General features: G+C 35.5%; 1 pseudogene; it reads right to left on the bottom strand.

Moving 5' to 3' along the window:
- Window positions 1-10,625: 10,625 nt before the first annotated feature.
- On the bottom strand, window positions 10,626-11,204 carry LOC110345799 (mitochondrial S-adenosylmethionine carrier protein-like; annotated as a pseudogene).
- Between the last annotated feature and the right edge of the window lie 578 nt (window positions 11,205-11,782).

The following is an 11,782-nucleotide window of genomic DNA, read 5'->3' on the forward strand; positions in this document are numbered from 1 at the left end:
CCCACTATGCTATATCACCTCCATTAAAATCAGAAGTTTTGTTGTTTTGCCTTGTGCTTAACATAAGGAAAATGCTCAGTAAGTATTTATTAAATAAATGAATGAAAAGATAATGTGACCAGTTTCATCTGAATGTAGCACTCAGAAATATATAATATTAAAAATTTGATAGAACACTGAAGGTGACTATATATTGTAATAACCTATTACATATTTTGGGACTCACCAAAACGTTGGGTTTGACTTTTTCAAAAACAAAGTAACTGTGGAAGGACATGGAAAAGATAATTATCTTTCCTTGATCAGTACACATAATACAAAGTTTTGAAATGTTACACTCTAGGTCATAAATATGTATAATTATTACATATTAAGAAAATATTTCAAAATATTTAAGGAGATGAAAATATTAACTACCATGATTTGATCATAATAAATTATATATGTATTAAATGATCATACCCTATCTCATAAATATGTATATTAAAACAATAATTAATAAGTGAACAGTTTTCCATGTATACATTATTTTTATAGACTTAGAGCACATTATTTATGTAGTTCACATCTTACATTTTTCTTAACATTATGAACATATTTAAAGTAAGTAAATACAGATGAAAGTGCTCCTTTAAATTATTATGAATTATGCAATAACTGTTAGAAATTTTTTAATGTAAATAGCCACCATTTTGTATATTTAACTTTTTAATTATAAAAGTTGCTTACACAAAATTATAATTTTCATTTTTGTGTGATAATTGGGTTAATAATTGTACTTTTAAGCCAGCAGCAGCCCCACCAAACCACGCCGCACAGGCCACGCAGTCTCTGAATCCGCACGGCAGAGGCACAGGGTGGGGGGTGGGGCAATAAAGGCCGCGGTTATGAGCCCCAGAGATAGAGCAGAAGTAAACAACAAAGAGGGTCTCTCTGAGCCTCCTCAATGAAAATTGAAGCCCACTGGGAAAGTGAAGAAAATTTCAATAAAAGCACACAGGACCATCATGGTTGGTAAATTGGTGGGATCAGCACCTCCCACAGAAACCCATACTTGATTAGGCGGGAGGACAGCTGGAACCTGCAGTAGAACCTTGCAGAGTTTAATCCGGCAGGAGGTCAGGGACCTCAACTTGGGCCTTGCAGCCAGAAATCAGCCTGAATCTCAATAGACTACTGCTGGCGTGCTGAGACTAATCGACTTAGACCTGCACACTGCTGCCCACATCGTCTACCAGGACAGCAGAGACTTATCCTGAGGGAGACCCTTTTATATATATAGATTTTTTTTCTTTTATTTTTCTCTCCATCTCCCTTCTGGCTCCGTATTTCACTCCCTCTTTGTTCCTGTTCCTGTCCCAGTTTGAATTGTTCCTCTCTCTGTCCTCTTGACTGTCACTATTATAGGAAGGTGAATACAATTTCTAGCTTCCCGATTGTTGTCAGTTTGTTCTGTACTTGTCTCTGTTCTTTCACTCTGTCTTTTCCTCTTGTCTTCAACTGATTCCCACAATTTGCTTGATCTTGCCATGTACTCTAACCTCACCTCTAACCTTTATCTCTTCCACTATCTCTCTAACCCTTGCTCCCTAACCCCTGCTAAATCCTTATCCTGAAGGGTAAATTTGCCCTATTGAAGGGTTTACTTACCACAAACATATTTTGGGCTGCTCCTAGATTTTGATCTAGCTTTCACAGTTAAAGGTGACAGATTAATGGCTACTACAAATTGTCATTTTCTGAGCTGTGTTTGATGTTGATTGTGTCAATTGGGCTAAGGTGGTGTGAATGAACTAATCAGTTGTCCTCCCTAGTATACTGAAAATGAGATTGCCTAAGAGTCATTAGAGACTCAAAGCCTAAAAAATCCAGCTATACCTGTAAGATATCTCTGAGAAGCAATCACTCAGTAGGGGCTCTAAACACCAGTAACAAACATACTCAAAGTAAGAAATATTAGAGTATCAGCCCAGTAATTAAAGCAAAAAACAGCACCAACAACAGAATTAAAAATGAGAAGACACCTTTGCAGGACACAAAAAGGATTTCCAGCTCATCAAAGGTAAATTCTGGTGGAAAAGAGGTGGAAAAATATGACAATCAACAACCTGGACAACCTAAACTGATAGCACAGGGAGTAACAAAACATATGAATGAGGCTCTAGAAAAATTCAAAACAGAAATAATTTCCCAGATAATTACAGAGATGGTGAGAAGAGTGAAAGACATGATTAGAGGATCTAGAACAGAAATAGATTTTTTAAAAAAAGATGAGCTCAGAACCATGCTGGAAGCCATGAATGCCCAAAACAAGAAATGAAAACCATAATTGCCCAACATAGGAAAGAAATTGAATACATGAAACAGATGCAAACAGATATCCAGGAGATTAAAAACTCCATTGAAAGTATTCACAGCAGACTGAGTGAATGTGAAGATAGAATATCACATATAAAGACAAGATGGTGGTTAGTGACCATAAAAACAGAGATTTCTTAAAAATAATAAGGGGCTATGAGAAATCAATCCAGCAGCTACTACATGATGCAAAGAAGAATAACATAAGACTGCTAGGAGTCCACGAAAAAGCAGGAGAAAGTACAAATGACATAAAAAATCTGTTCACAGAAGTAATAGTAGAAAACTTCACAGACAGAGGTAGAGAATTTGACACACAGATAAGTGAGGCATATAGAACTCCAACTAGCCATGATAAAAAAAAAAACAAAAAAAACTACACCTAGACACATAATAGTCAAGATCCCAGAAACCCAACAGAAGAACAAAATCCTACAAGCACTTAAAGAAAAGAAACAAATCAGCTATAAAGGAAAGCCTATCAAAATCATGGCAAATTTTTCAACACAAATCCTCAAGTTAAGGAGAGCTTGGAGTGAATTATTTCAAGTCCTAAAAGAAAATAACTTCCAACCTAGATTGTTGTATCCTGCAAAATTATCTTTCAAAATTGATGGTGAAATTAGATACTTCCATGAGAAAGAACACCCGAGAAATTTAATGAACACCAAACCAGCGCTCCAAACAATTGCAAACAATATCCTAGAAAAAGAAAATGAAGGTCACAACTCCATGAGTCCCAACAGAGCAAAGCCAACAGGCAAGGTAGGAAACTAAAGGGAAAGGGAGGTAGAAGCTAAATCTTTATATGGAGATGAAATGATCATCTACAGAGAAAATTCTAAGAAATCTCTAGGACCCCCTAGAACTTTTATTTGAATTTAGCAGGATTAGAAAACACATGGTATATATATATATATATATATATATATATATATATATATATATAAATTCAGCTTTATGTATACTTGCTATAAATGAAGAATTGGATATTGAAATTTAAAAGTTATGTAGGAGTACAAAAGACCTAGAAAAGTAAAAAAAAAAAAAAACAGTGTTGGAAGACGTTTAATACCTAATTTTAAGACTTCTAAAGCTATAGTAATCAAGGCAGTGTTGGTGTAAGGAAAGACATATAGATCATTGGAATAAAATAGAGAATCTAGAAATAGAACCACACATATATGGTCCACTGAGTTTTGAAAGATTATTTAACATTAACCTTTTATAGAATATAAACTCAATTCAAGAGCTGAGGAAAAGAGAGTGTTTTCAGCAAATGGCTCTAGAACAACTGGTATCCGTATATAAAAAATTAACCTCAAGCCTTTATTTCCATACATAAAAATAATTTGAAGGTATCTATGAACCGAGGTACTTTTTAGAAGTTGTGAAATTTATTTTTGAAATATGCTTTCTATATCCTTTTAAATTCTGTAAAATCTGTGGTAATGTCTCCTAGGTCTTGATATTTTAATTTTAAAAATGTATAATTGATATTGTGTAATAGGAAGCAAAGGTCTAAAGGAGCAGGGGAAGTGGTAGGGGTAGGGGAAAGGAAAGAAGGGAAAAGAAAAAATGTGAGAAAAGGAAAAAAATGGAAACAAAATCTTTGCAAATAGGGAAGGGGGAGGGGGTAAAGGGAGGGCAGGGGAAGGGGAAAAAAAATAAGAACCAAGATACTCATGTAATGGTACAAATCCCAATGATGTATGTAAATGTGTTTTATACCTAAAATGTACCAATAAACTTAATGGGAAAAAAAAGGGAAAGGGAGGAAAATAAAAAGTAAAAGAGCCAACAACAGTAAAACATCATGACAAGGATGAGTCAGTATTTATCAATTATAACCATTAATGTTAATGGCCTCAATTCACAAGTCAAAACAAATAGACTGGCAGAATGAATAAAATGCAAAATCCAAAAATATGCTGTCTACAAGAAACACACCTAATTCAAAAAGACATTCATAGACTCAAAGTAACAAGATGGAAAACAGTTCTCCATGCAACAGGAACCTGGAAAAAAGCAGGGGTACCAATCTTATTTATAGACAAAATAGATTTCAAATCAAAACTAATTAAAAGAGACAAAGATGGTCACTACATCCTTGTGAAGGGAATAATCCAAGAGGAAGAGATGAAAATTATAAATATATATGCACCAAATACAAATGCCCCCACGTATACAAAACAAATATTAATGGATATGAAAAACCAAATAAGCACTAATACAGTTGTAGTGGGGGACCTCAATATCCCACTGTCACAAATGGACAGATCATCTAGACCAAAAATCAACAACAAAATACTAGAACTGAAGCAAGCTTTTGAACAAATGAACTTAATAGATATCTACAGTGTGTTCCAGCCCACAAAATCAGAATGCACATTTTTTTCGGCTGCATACAGGTCATTCTTCAAAATAGACCACATGCTATCTCATAGGATATGTTTAAGTAATTGCAAAGGAACTAAAATTACCCCCTGTATATTATCAGACCATAATGGAATAAAATTGGAGATCAGTAGCATAAGAAACCGCAAAACTCCTACAAACACATAGAAATTGAATAACACTCTGGTGAACAACCAATGAATCACAGAGGAAATTAAAGAAGAAATTAGACAGCTTCTACAAGTAAATGATAATGCCAGTACAACATACAGGAATCTATAGGACACAATGAAAGCAGCTCTATGTGGGAAATTCATAGCAGTGAATGCCCATATTAGGAAAACAGCGAGAGCTCAAATAAACAACCTAATGTTGAAACTCAAGATCCTAGAAAAAGAAGAGCATGACAAAGCTAAAGCTTTTAAAAGAGAGGAAATTATAAAGATCAGAGCAGAAATCAATGCAATGGAGACTAAGAGAATGATACAAAAAATCAATGAGTCAAAGAGTTGGTTTGTTGAAAGAATAAATAAAATAGAAAAACCCTTAGCCAAATATCAAAAAAGGGAAAGAAAAGGCTCAAATCCATGCAATTAAGCACAAAAAAGGTGAAGTCATAAGAGATTCAGCAGAAATCCAGAGGATCATCAATACCTACTATGAGAACCTGTCCTCTAATAAAATGGAAAACACAAAAGAAATGGACAGATTCCCTCACACATATGAATTGCCAAAGTTAAATGATGAAGGTACAAAAATACTAAACAGGCCTGGGATTTAGCTTAGAGGTTTCACTGCCTGCTGCAGAAGCACATGGACCCAAGTTTGAAGCCTGGTACCAAAAAAAAAAGCCAGAACGAAAAAAAAAAACCAAAATTTCTACACACCCCAATTACAATCAATGAAATTAAAAATATAATTAAAAAATTACCAACAAAGAAAAGCCCAGGTCCTGACAGCTTCATGGCTGAATTCTACAAGACAGTTAGTGAAGAACTATTGCCATTACTCTTTACACACTTAAGTGAAATTGAAAGGTAAGTAATACTTCCAAATTCAATCCTGGAAGAAAGTGTTACTTTCATTCCAAAACCAGGGTAAGACCCAACCAAAATGAGAACTACAGGCCAATCTCCCTAATGAACATAGATGCAAAAATCTTCAATAAGATACTGGCAAACAGAATACAGAGGGTCATCAAGAAGATCACATACCCTGACCAAGTTGGATTTATCCCAGGGATGCAAGGATGGTTCAACATAAGTAAATCAATAAATGTAATACACCATATTAACAGAGCCAAGGACAAAAACCATATGATCATATCAATAGATGCAGAAAAAGCATTTGACAAAATCCAACATGCATACATGATAAAATCCCTACAGAAAATTGGAATAGAAGGTCTTTATCTCAACCTGATTAAGGCTATCTATGAAAAACCAACAGTCAACATCATACGAAATGGTCAAAAACTGAAAAACTTCACACTAAAATCAGGAACAAGACAATGATGCCCAGTATCACCACTCCTGTTCAATATAGTTTTGGAAATGTTAGCCACAGCAATCAGAAAAGAGAAAGAAATAAAAGGAAAAAATATAGGAAAGGAAGAAGGTAAAATGTCATTATTTGCTGATGATATGATACTTTACATAGAAGACCCCAAAAAATCCTCCAAAAGACTTCTATCCTTAATTGACAGGTTCAGTAGAGTAACTGGATACAAGATCAACACTCAAACAATCAATAGCCTTCTTGTACACAAATAACAGACTCACTGAGAGAGATATTAGGGAAACAATTCTTTTTATAATAGCATCCCCCAAAAATGAAATATCTAGGAATCAATCTAACAAAGGAAGCAAAAGAGCTCTACATTGAAAACCAGCACTTTTGGGCCGGGGATTTAGCTCAGTGGTTCCGGCACCTGCCTCACAAGTGCAAGGTCTCGAGTTTGATCCCTGGTACCAAAAAAAGAAAACTATAGCACTCTGAAAAAAGATATCAAAGAGGATATAAGAAAATGGAAAGACATCCCTTTTTCCTGGGTAGGAAGAACCAATATTCTTCCAAAACCACTATATAGATTCAATGCAATGTCAATAGAAATCCCAACAATATATTTCACAGAGCTAGAGAAAACAATCCAAAAATTCATTTGGAACCAGAAGAGACCTCGAATAGCAAAAGCAGTTCTAGGCAACAGAGACATGGCTGGGGGTATCACAAACTCCAACTTGAAACCATACTACAAAGCTACTGAGATAAAACCAGCATAGTACAGACAAAGAATCAGACCTCAGGATGAGTGAAATAGATTAGAAGATGCAGAAACAACTCCAGACTCAGCCACCTCATCTTTGACAAAGGAGCCAATCATCCTCAATAGCCTCTTTAATAAATGGTGTTGGAAAAACTGTATTTCAACCTGTCAAAGATTAAAACTAGACCCATATGTATCACCATGCACTAAACTAAGATCAAAGTGAATTGAAGATCTAAATATTAAAACAGAAACCCTAAACTTGCTGGAAAATAAGTTAGGTAGAACTCTTGAAGAAATTGGCATAGGAGAAGACTTTATGAACAAAACCTCAGTAGCACGGGAACTAGCAGAAAGAATCAATAACTGGGGTCTCATCTTATTAAAAAGCTTCTGCACGGCAAGAGACACCACCAACAGAGTGAAGAGACAACTCACAATGTGGGAAAAATTTTTTAGAAGCTTTACCTCAGACAAAGGACTACTATCTAGAATATATAAAGAACTTTAAAAAATCAGACCCCCAAATTTAAAGACCCAATTCAAAAATGGGCATCTGAAATGAACAGGCATTTCTCAGACAAAGAAGTAAAAGCAGCAAATAAATGTATGAAGAAATGTGCAACATCACTGGTCAATTGAGACCTGCAAATGAAAACAACACTGAGATTCTACCTCATCCCAGGAAGATTGGCTGCTATCAAGAAATGAACCAATAAGAAATTTTGGTGGGGTTGTGGGGAGAAGGGAACCCTTCTCCATTGTTGGTGGGAGTGCAGACTGCTGCAACCACTGTATAAATAAGTATGAAGAAACCTCAAAGAACTAGGACTAGAGGTCCCATTTGACCCAGCTATTCCCCTGCTGGGTATCTTCCCAAAAGAATTAAAGGACTCATACCACAGTGATATACGTGCACCCATGTTTACAAAAGCACAGTTTGTAATAGCTAAAGCTTGGAAACAGCCCAAGTCTCCATCAACCGGAGACTGGATAAAGAACATGTGGGTTGTATTTATAAAATGGAGTACTACTCAGCCACAAAGAATGAGAAACCAGTGACATTTATAGCTAAATGGATGCATATTGAGGCCATACTCTTAAGTGAAATAAATAGGACACCCTTGTGTGACTACCAAATAGTTTCTCTGGTGTGAGAAACTGGAAGTGTAAATAAGGATTAAAATGAATAATTGGTAATGTGAAATAGGGGGAAAAGGTCTAAAAGGGTAAGGGAAGTGGAAGGGGTAGGGGAAAGGAAAGAAGGGAAAGGAAAAAATATGAGAAAAGGGAAAAATGGAAACAAAGTCTTTGTAAACAGGGAAGGGTGGAGGGGGTGAAGGGAGGACAGGGGAATAGGGAAAAATAAGAACCAAGATACGTCATGTAAAGGTACAAGTTCCCAATGATAAATGTAAATGTCTTGTATACCTAAAATGTTCCAATAAAAGAATTTAAGGAAAAAAAAGCATTGTACTTTTAATTTGATTAGAAGTAAAATTACTACATCATAGTTTATAAACAGAGAGAGCTAGATTGGCATACATGTATCTATATATAGCCAAATTTTCCCAATTAATATTTTACCAAAAATATATGAAATAATCTGACCTTCCTGCTTCCAACATTAACAGTTACTTCTTTTATAGGTTGCCATCTTAAATAATTTTTTTTGGAACCTGGGATAGAACTCAGGACCTTGTGCTGGCCAGGCCATCCCTTTGCCTCTGAGCTAAATCCCCGGCTTAAATAAGGTATTCTATATTTTAATAGCTTTCAATTTTGACTATAGTAAACCATGTTTATTGATTAAATACTTTTTTGTATATTCAAATTTTATGTGAATTGTTTACTGATAAAAAATGGTTTGTATTTTATTCGCTTGGCTTGTCACATCTGTAGACATATGAAGTTAATTAGCTCTGTTTTTTGTTTCTAATTTTTAAAAATTCTTAAAATAAAACTAATATTTCTGTGTGTTATCATGGCAGATTGACAAGACCTGAATTCTCCCTCCTTCCTGAAGCAACAAAAGAAAAATGGACTGAATCTGTGAAGCAACAGATGTGAAGACATTGAACATTAGGGAACAACTGATAAATTAGGTCAGTTTTATGGCTTCCTGACTTACTGTCCTGAGAGAATTTCTAGGCCGAAGTCCAGGGACAGGTGCCAGGAAGAGTTCTGCTGAGAGTTGTAGACTCTGTGTTAGGAGATGGACCTTGATGTCTGGGAGATGAAGACATCTAGAGTTGGCAGGACAGAGAGCCAGAGAACAATGTTCTAACATGAACATTTAATGTCATGTACATTTCATGAAGCACAGATTTGCACATCCCACAGATGTTGATGTCATATTCCTATGTTCACTCATTTGAAGGTGTTTACTAGTTTTCCATGGTGAATTCTTCTTTGACTCATTTTATTTTGAAATTGACTACTTAATTTGTAATTGGGATCTTTTAGGTTTCTATCTCTTCTGATTACCAAATTCTATTGTGATTAGGAAATATATTTTGTGTTGTTTAAATTCTGCCATATTTATTAAGATGACTATTTCACAAACCCTGTGAAAGAAAATATTTCATGCTGTTGTTAGGTGGCATGTCTTAGACATGTCAGTTGATACAAATTGGTTGACAATGTTCAAGCCTTCCATATTCTCTCTCTAATTTTGTATATCTCGTCTATCATTTACTGAGAAAGAAATGTTGAAATCTAAAAATGTAGTTATAGTTTTTCTATTCTTTTAGTTTTACTAGGTTTAGATTAATGAATGCTAAAGATTTGCAATTTAGTACACACAGTCAGGATATTATTTTTCTCTTGTGTTACTGACCTCTTGATCATTGTGCATTCTTTCTTATTGCTTTTTAAATTGCTTGTGTTAATGTACTTTGAGGTTAATCGGAAATCTCAGAGTTTTATTTATTAGCATTTGTATGATGGAGTTTTTCTGCTTTATATTTTGAATCATCATATCTTTCTATGTAAAACGGGTTTTCTGTAGTTCAGGTCTAGTGGCATCTTTTCTACCTGTTCTGAACAAACTGGCCACTAGGCTGCATGTGGCTACTGAGCACTGAAATTCTGTCTAAGCTGAAAAGAGTTGCTTTATTATATCCATATCACATTTCAAAGATGCAATATGAAAAAGAGAATGTAAATTCTTTTACATTTACTACATACTGAAAAAACCTTTTGACATAGTTTATTGAATAAAATAGTTTTAGTTTCACTGGTTTCTTTTTACTTTTTAAAATGTAGTTATAAGAAAATTTGAAATTATATTTGGACTCACATTTGTAATTGGCAGTATATGGTTTATTCCAGTTATATTTAAAGTACTTATAATTTAGTGCCTTACTCCTTTTCTAGTTTCTCACTTATCTTTAGATTCTTTTTCCCTCATTCTTTGTTTTTTTTCTGGGGTGGGGAGGGATAGGGGCTGGCCTGGCCTCAGCATCACCAGGGTTGTTTATTGAGAGATTCTGAGATGACTGTTTGGAGATTCACCATGGACATAATTTCCTGGTTCTGAGCCTAGGAGGTGATGGCTTTATTCCAGGTATCCAGTGGAGGATTTGTTCTCAAGTTTGCAGTCTTAGCAGCCCTGGGCTGCAAAGCCACTTGCAAAAGCCTCACACACTGCTGACTGCCAAGAATGCTCTGCATGATTCTGCCGCCAGAACTAGAGGGCTTTTAAGTACTCCAACTAAGGAAACCTGACAAAAGAAAAAATGAATCTCTCTTAAAGCTATGCTTTTATAGCCTCAATAAAATTCTTGGAAGCTTTGTTCATATAAGATGTTAGAGAAAACTTGAGATGTTCTTCAAGAAGCACATACCTGTGTCCCCTGCTTAACTTCTTCAAAAGGAACTCAAAGCCGGGAGGCAACCACTTCTTCAGCAGAGACAGCCAACATATGCTTCCTAGGCATCCAATATGAAAATCAATCTGTGTGGAAAAACTATTTTACACATTCATAGGTGAGGAAAAATCCAGTAGCATTAGGAAATAATCCAATAGGAGCAGAAGGCATGCCAGGTATATTCCACAAAAGCCATCAGCCTTATTAAACCACTCTGCAGCCTGGCTGTAATGGTATCAAATGGAAATAATATCAAGATAACAGAGGCCCCTGCAAGACACTAGCAAGGCCATGAACCTTGGCTTGTTCATTGCCCACAGACTTGGTCAAGGCTAGTTAGATACTGAATAGAAGCAGGTCACTGCCTTGTGCTCTGGGCACTACCATGTAGGAGGCAAGGCTCATAGTAGTGAATGTCTTATTTATCTTTTAAAGAATAAATTGAGTATTTATGATTCTGTTTTATGTCCAACATTCTAATTAACTATACTTTAAAGAATTTCTTGATGTTTATCTAGGGTTTAAAATACATACCTTTAACTCATCATATTATAACTTTAAATAATGTTACACAACATCCTTCATGTGTCATAGTTACTTTCTTGTTGCTGACACCCACAAGTTAAAGGATAAAAAATTTATTTTGGCTCACAGTTTTTAGACATTTTCGTCCATAATCAGGTGGTTCCAAGGCAGGGCAGCATGGCAGAGGGCCATCATAGAGTAGAAACATTTCATGGTGTGGCAGGCAAAAGGCAGGAAGCAGCAAGCAGCAGCAAGGAGCCCATCTTTCTCTTTTATCTCACCCACACTACAAGCCTTTTGAGTGGTGCCACCCACACCCAGGATGGAGCTTCTGTCTTCTGTAAATTCATTCATCCACACTGAG

Source organism: Heterocephalus glaber, unplaced genomic scaffold (genome assembly GCF_053883595.1).
Source record: "Heterocephalus glaber isolate CG9 unplaced genomic scaffold, H.glaber_assembly_v1.0 deba00001662, whole genome shotgun sequence".
In the NCBI taxonomy this organism is placed as follows: domain Eukaryota; kingdom Metazoa; phylum Chordata; class Mammalia; order Rodentia; family Bathyergidae; genus Heterocephalus; species Heterocephalus glaber.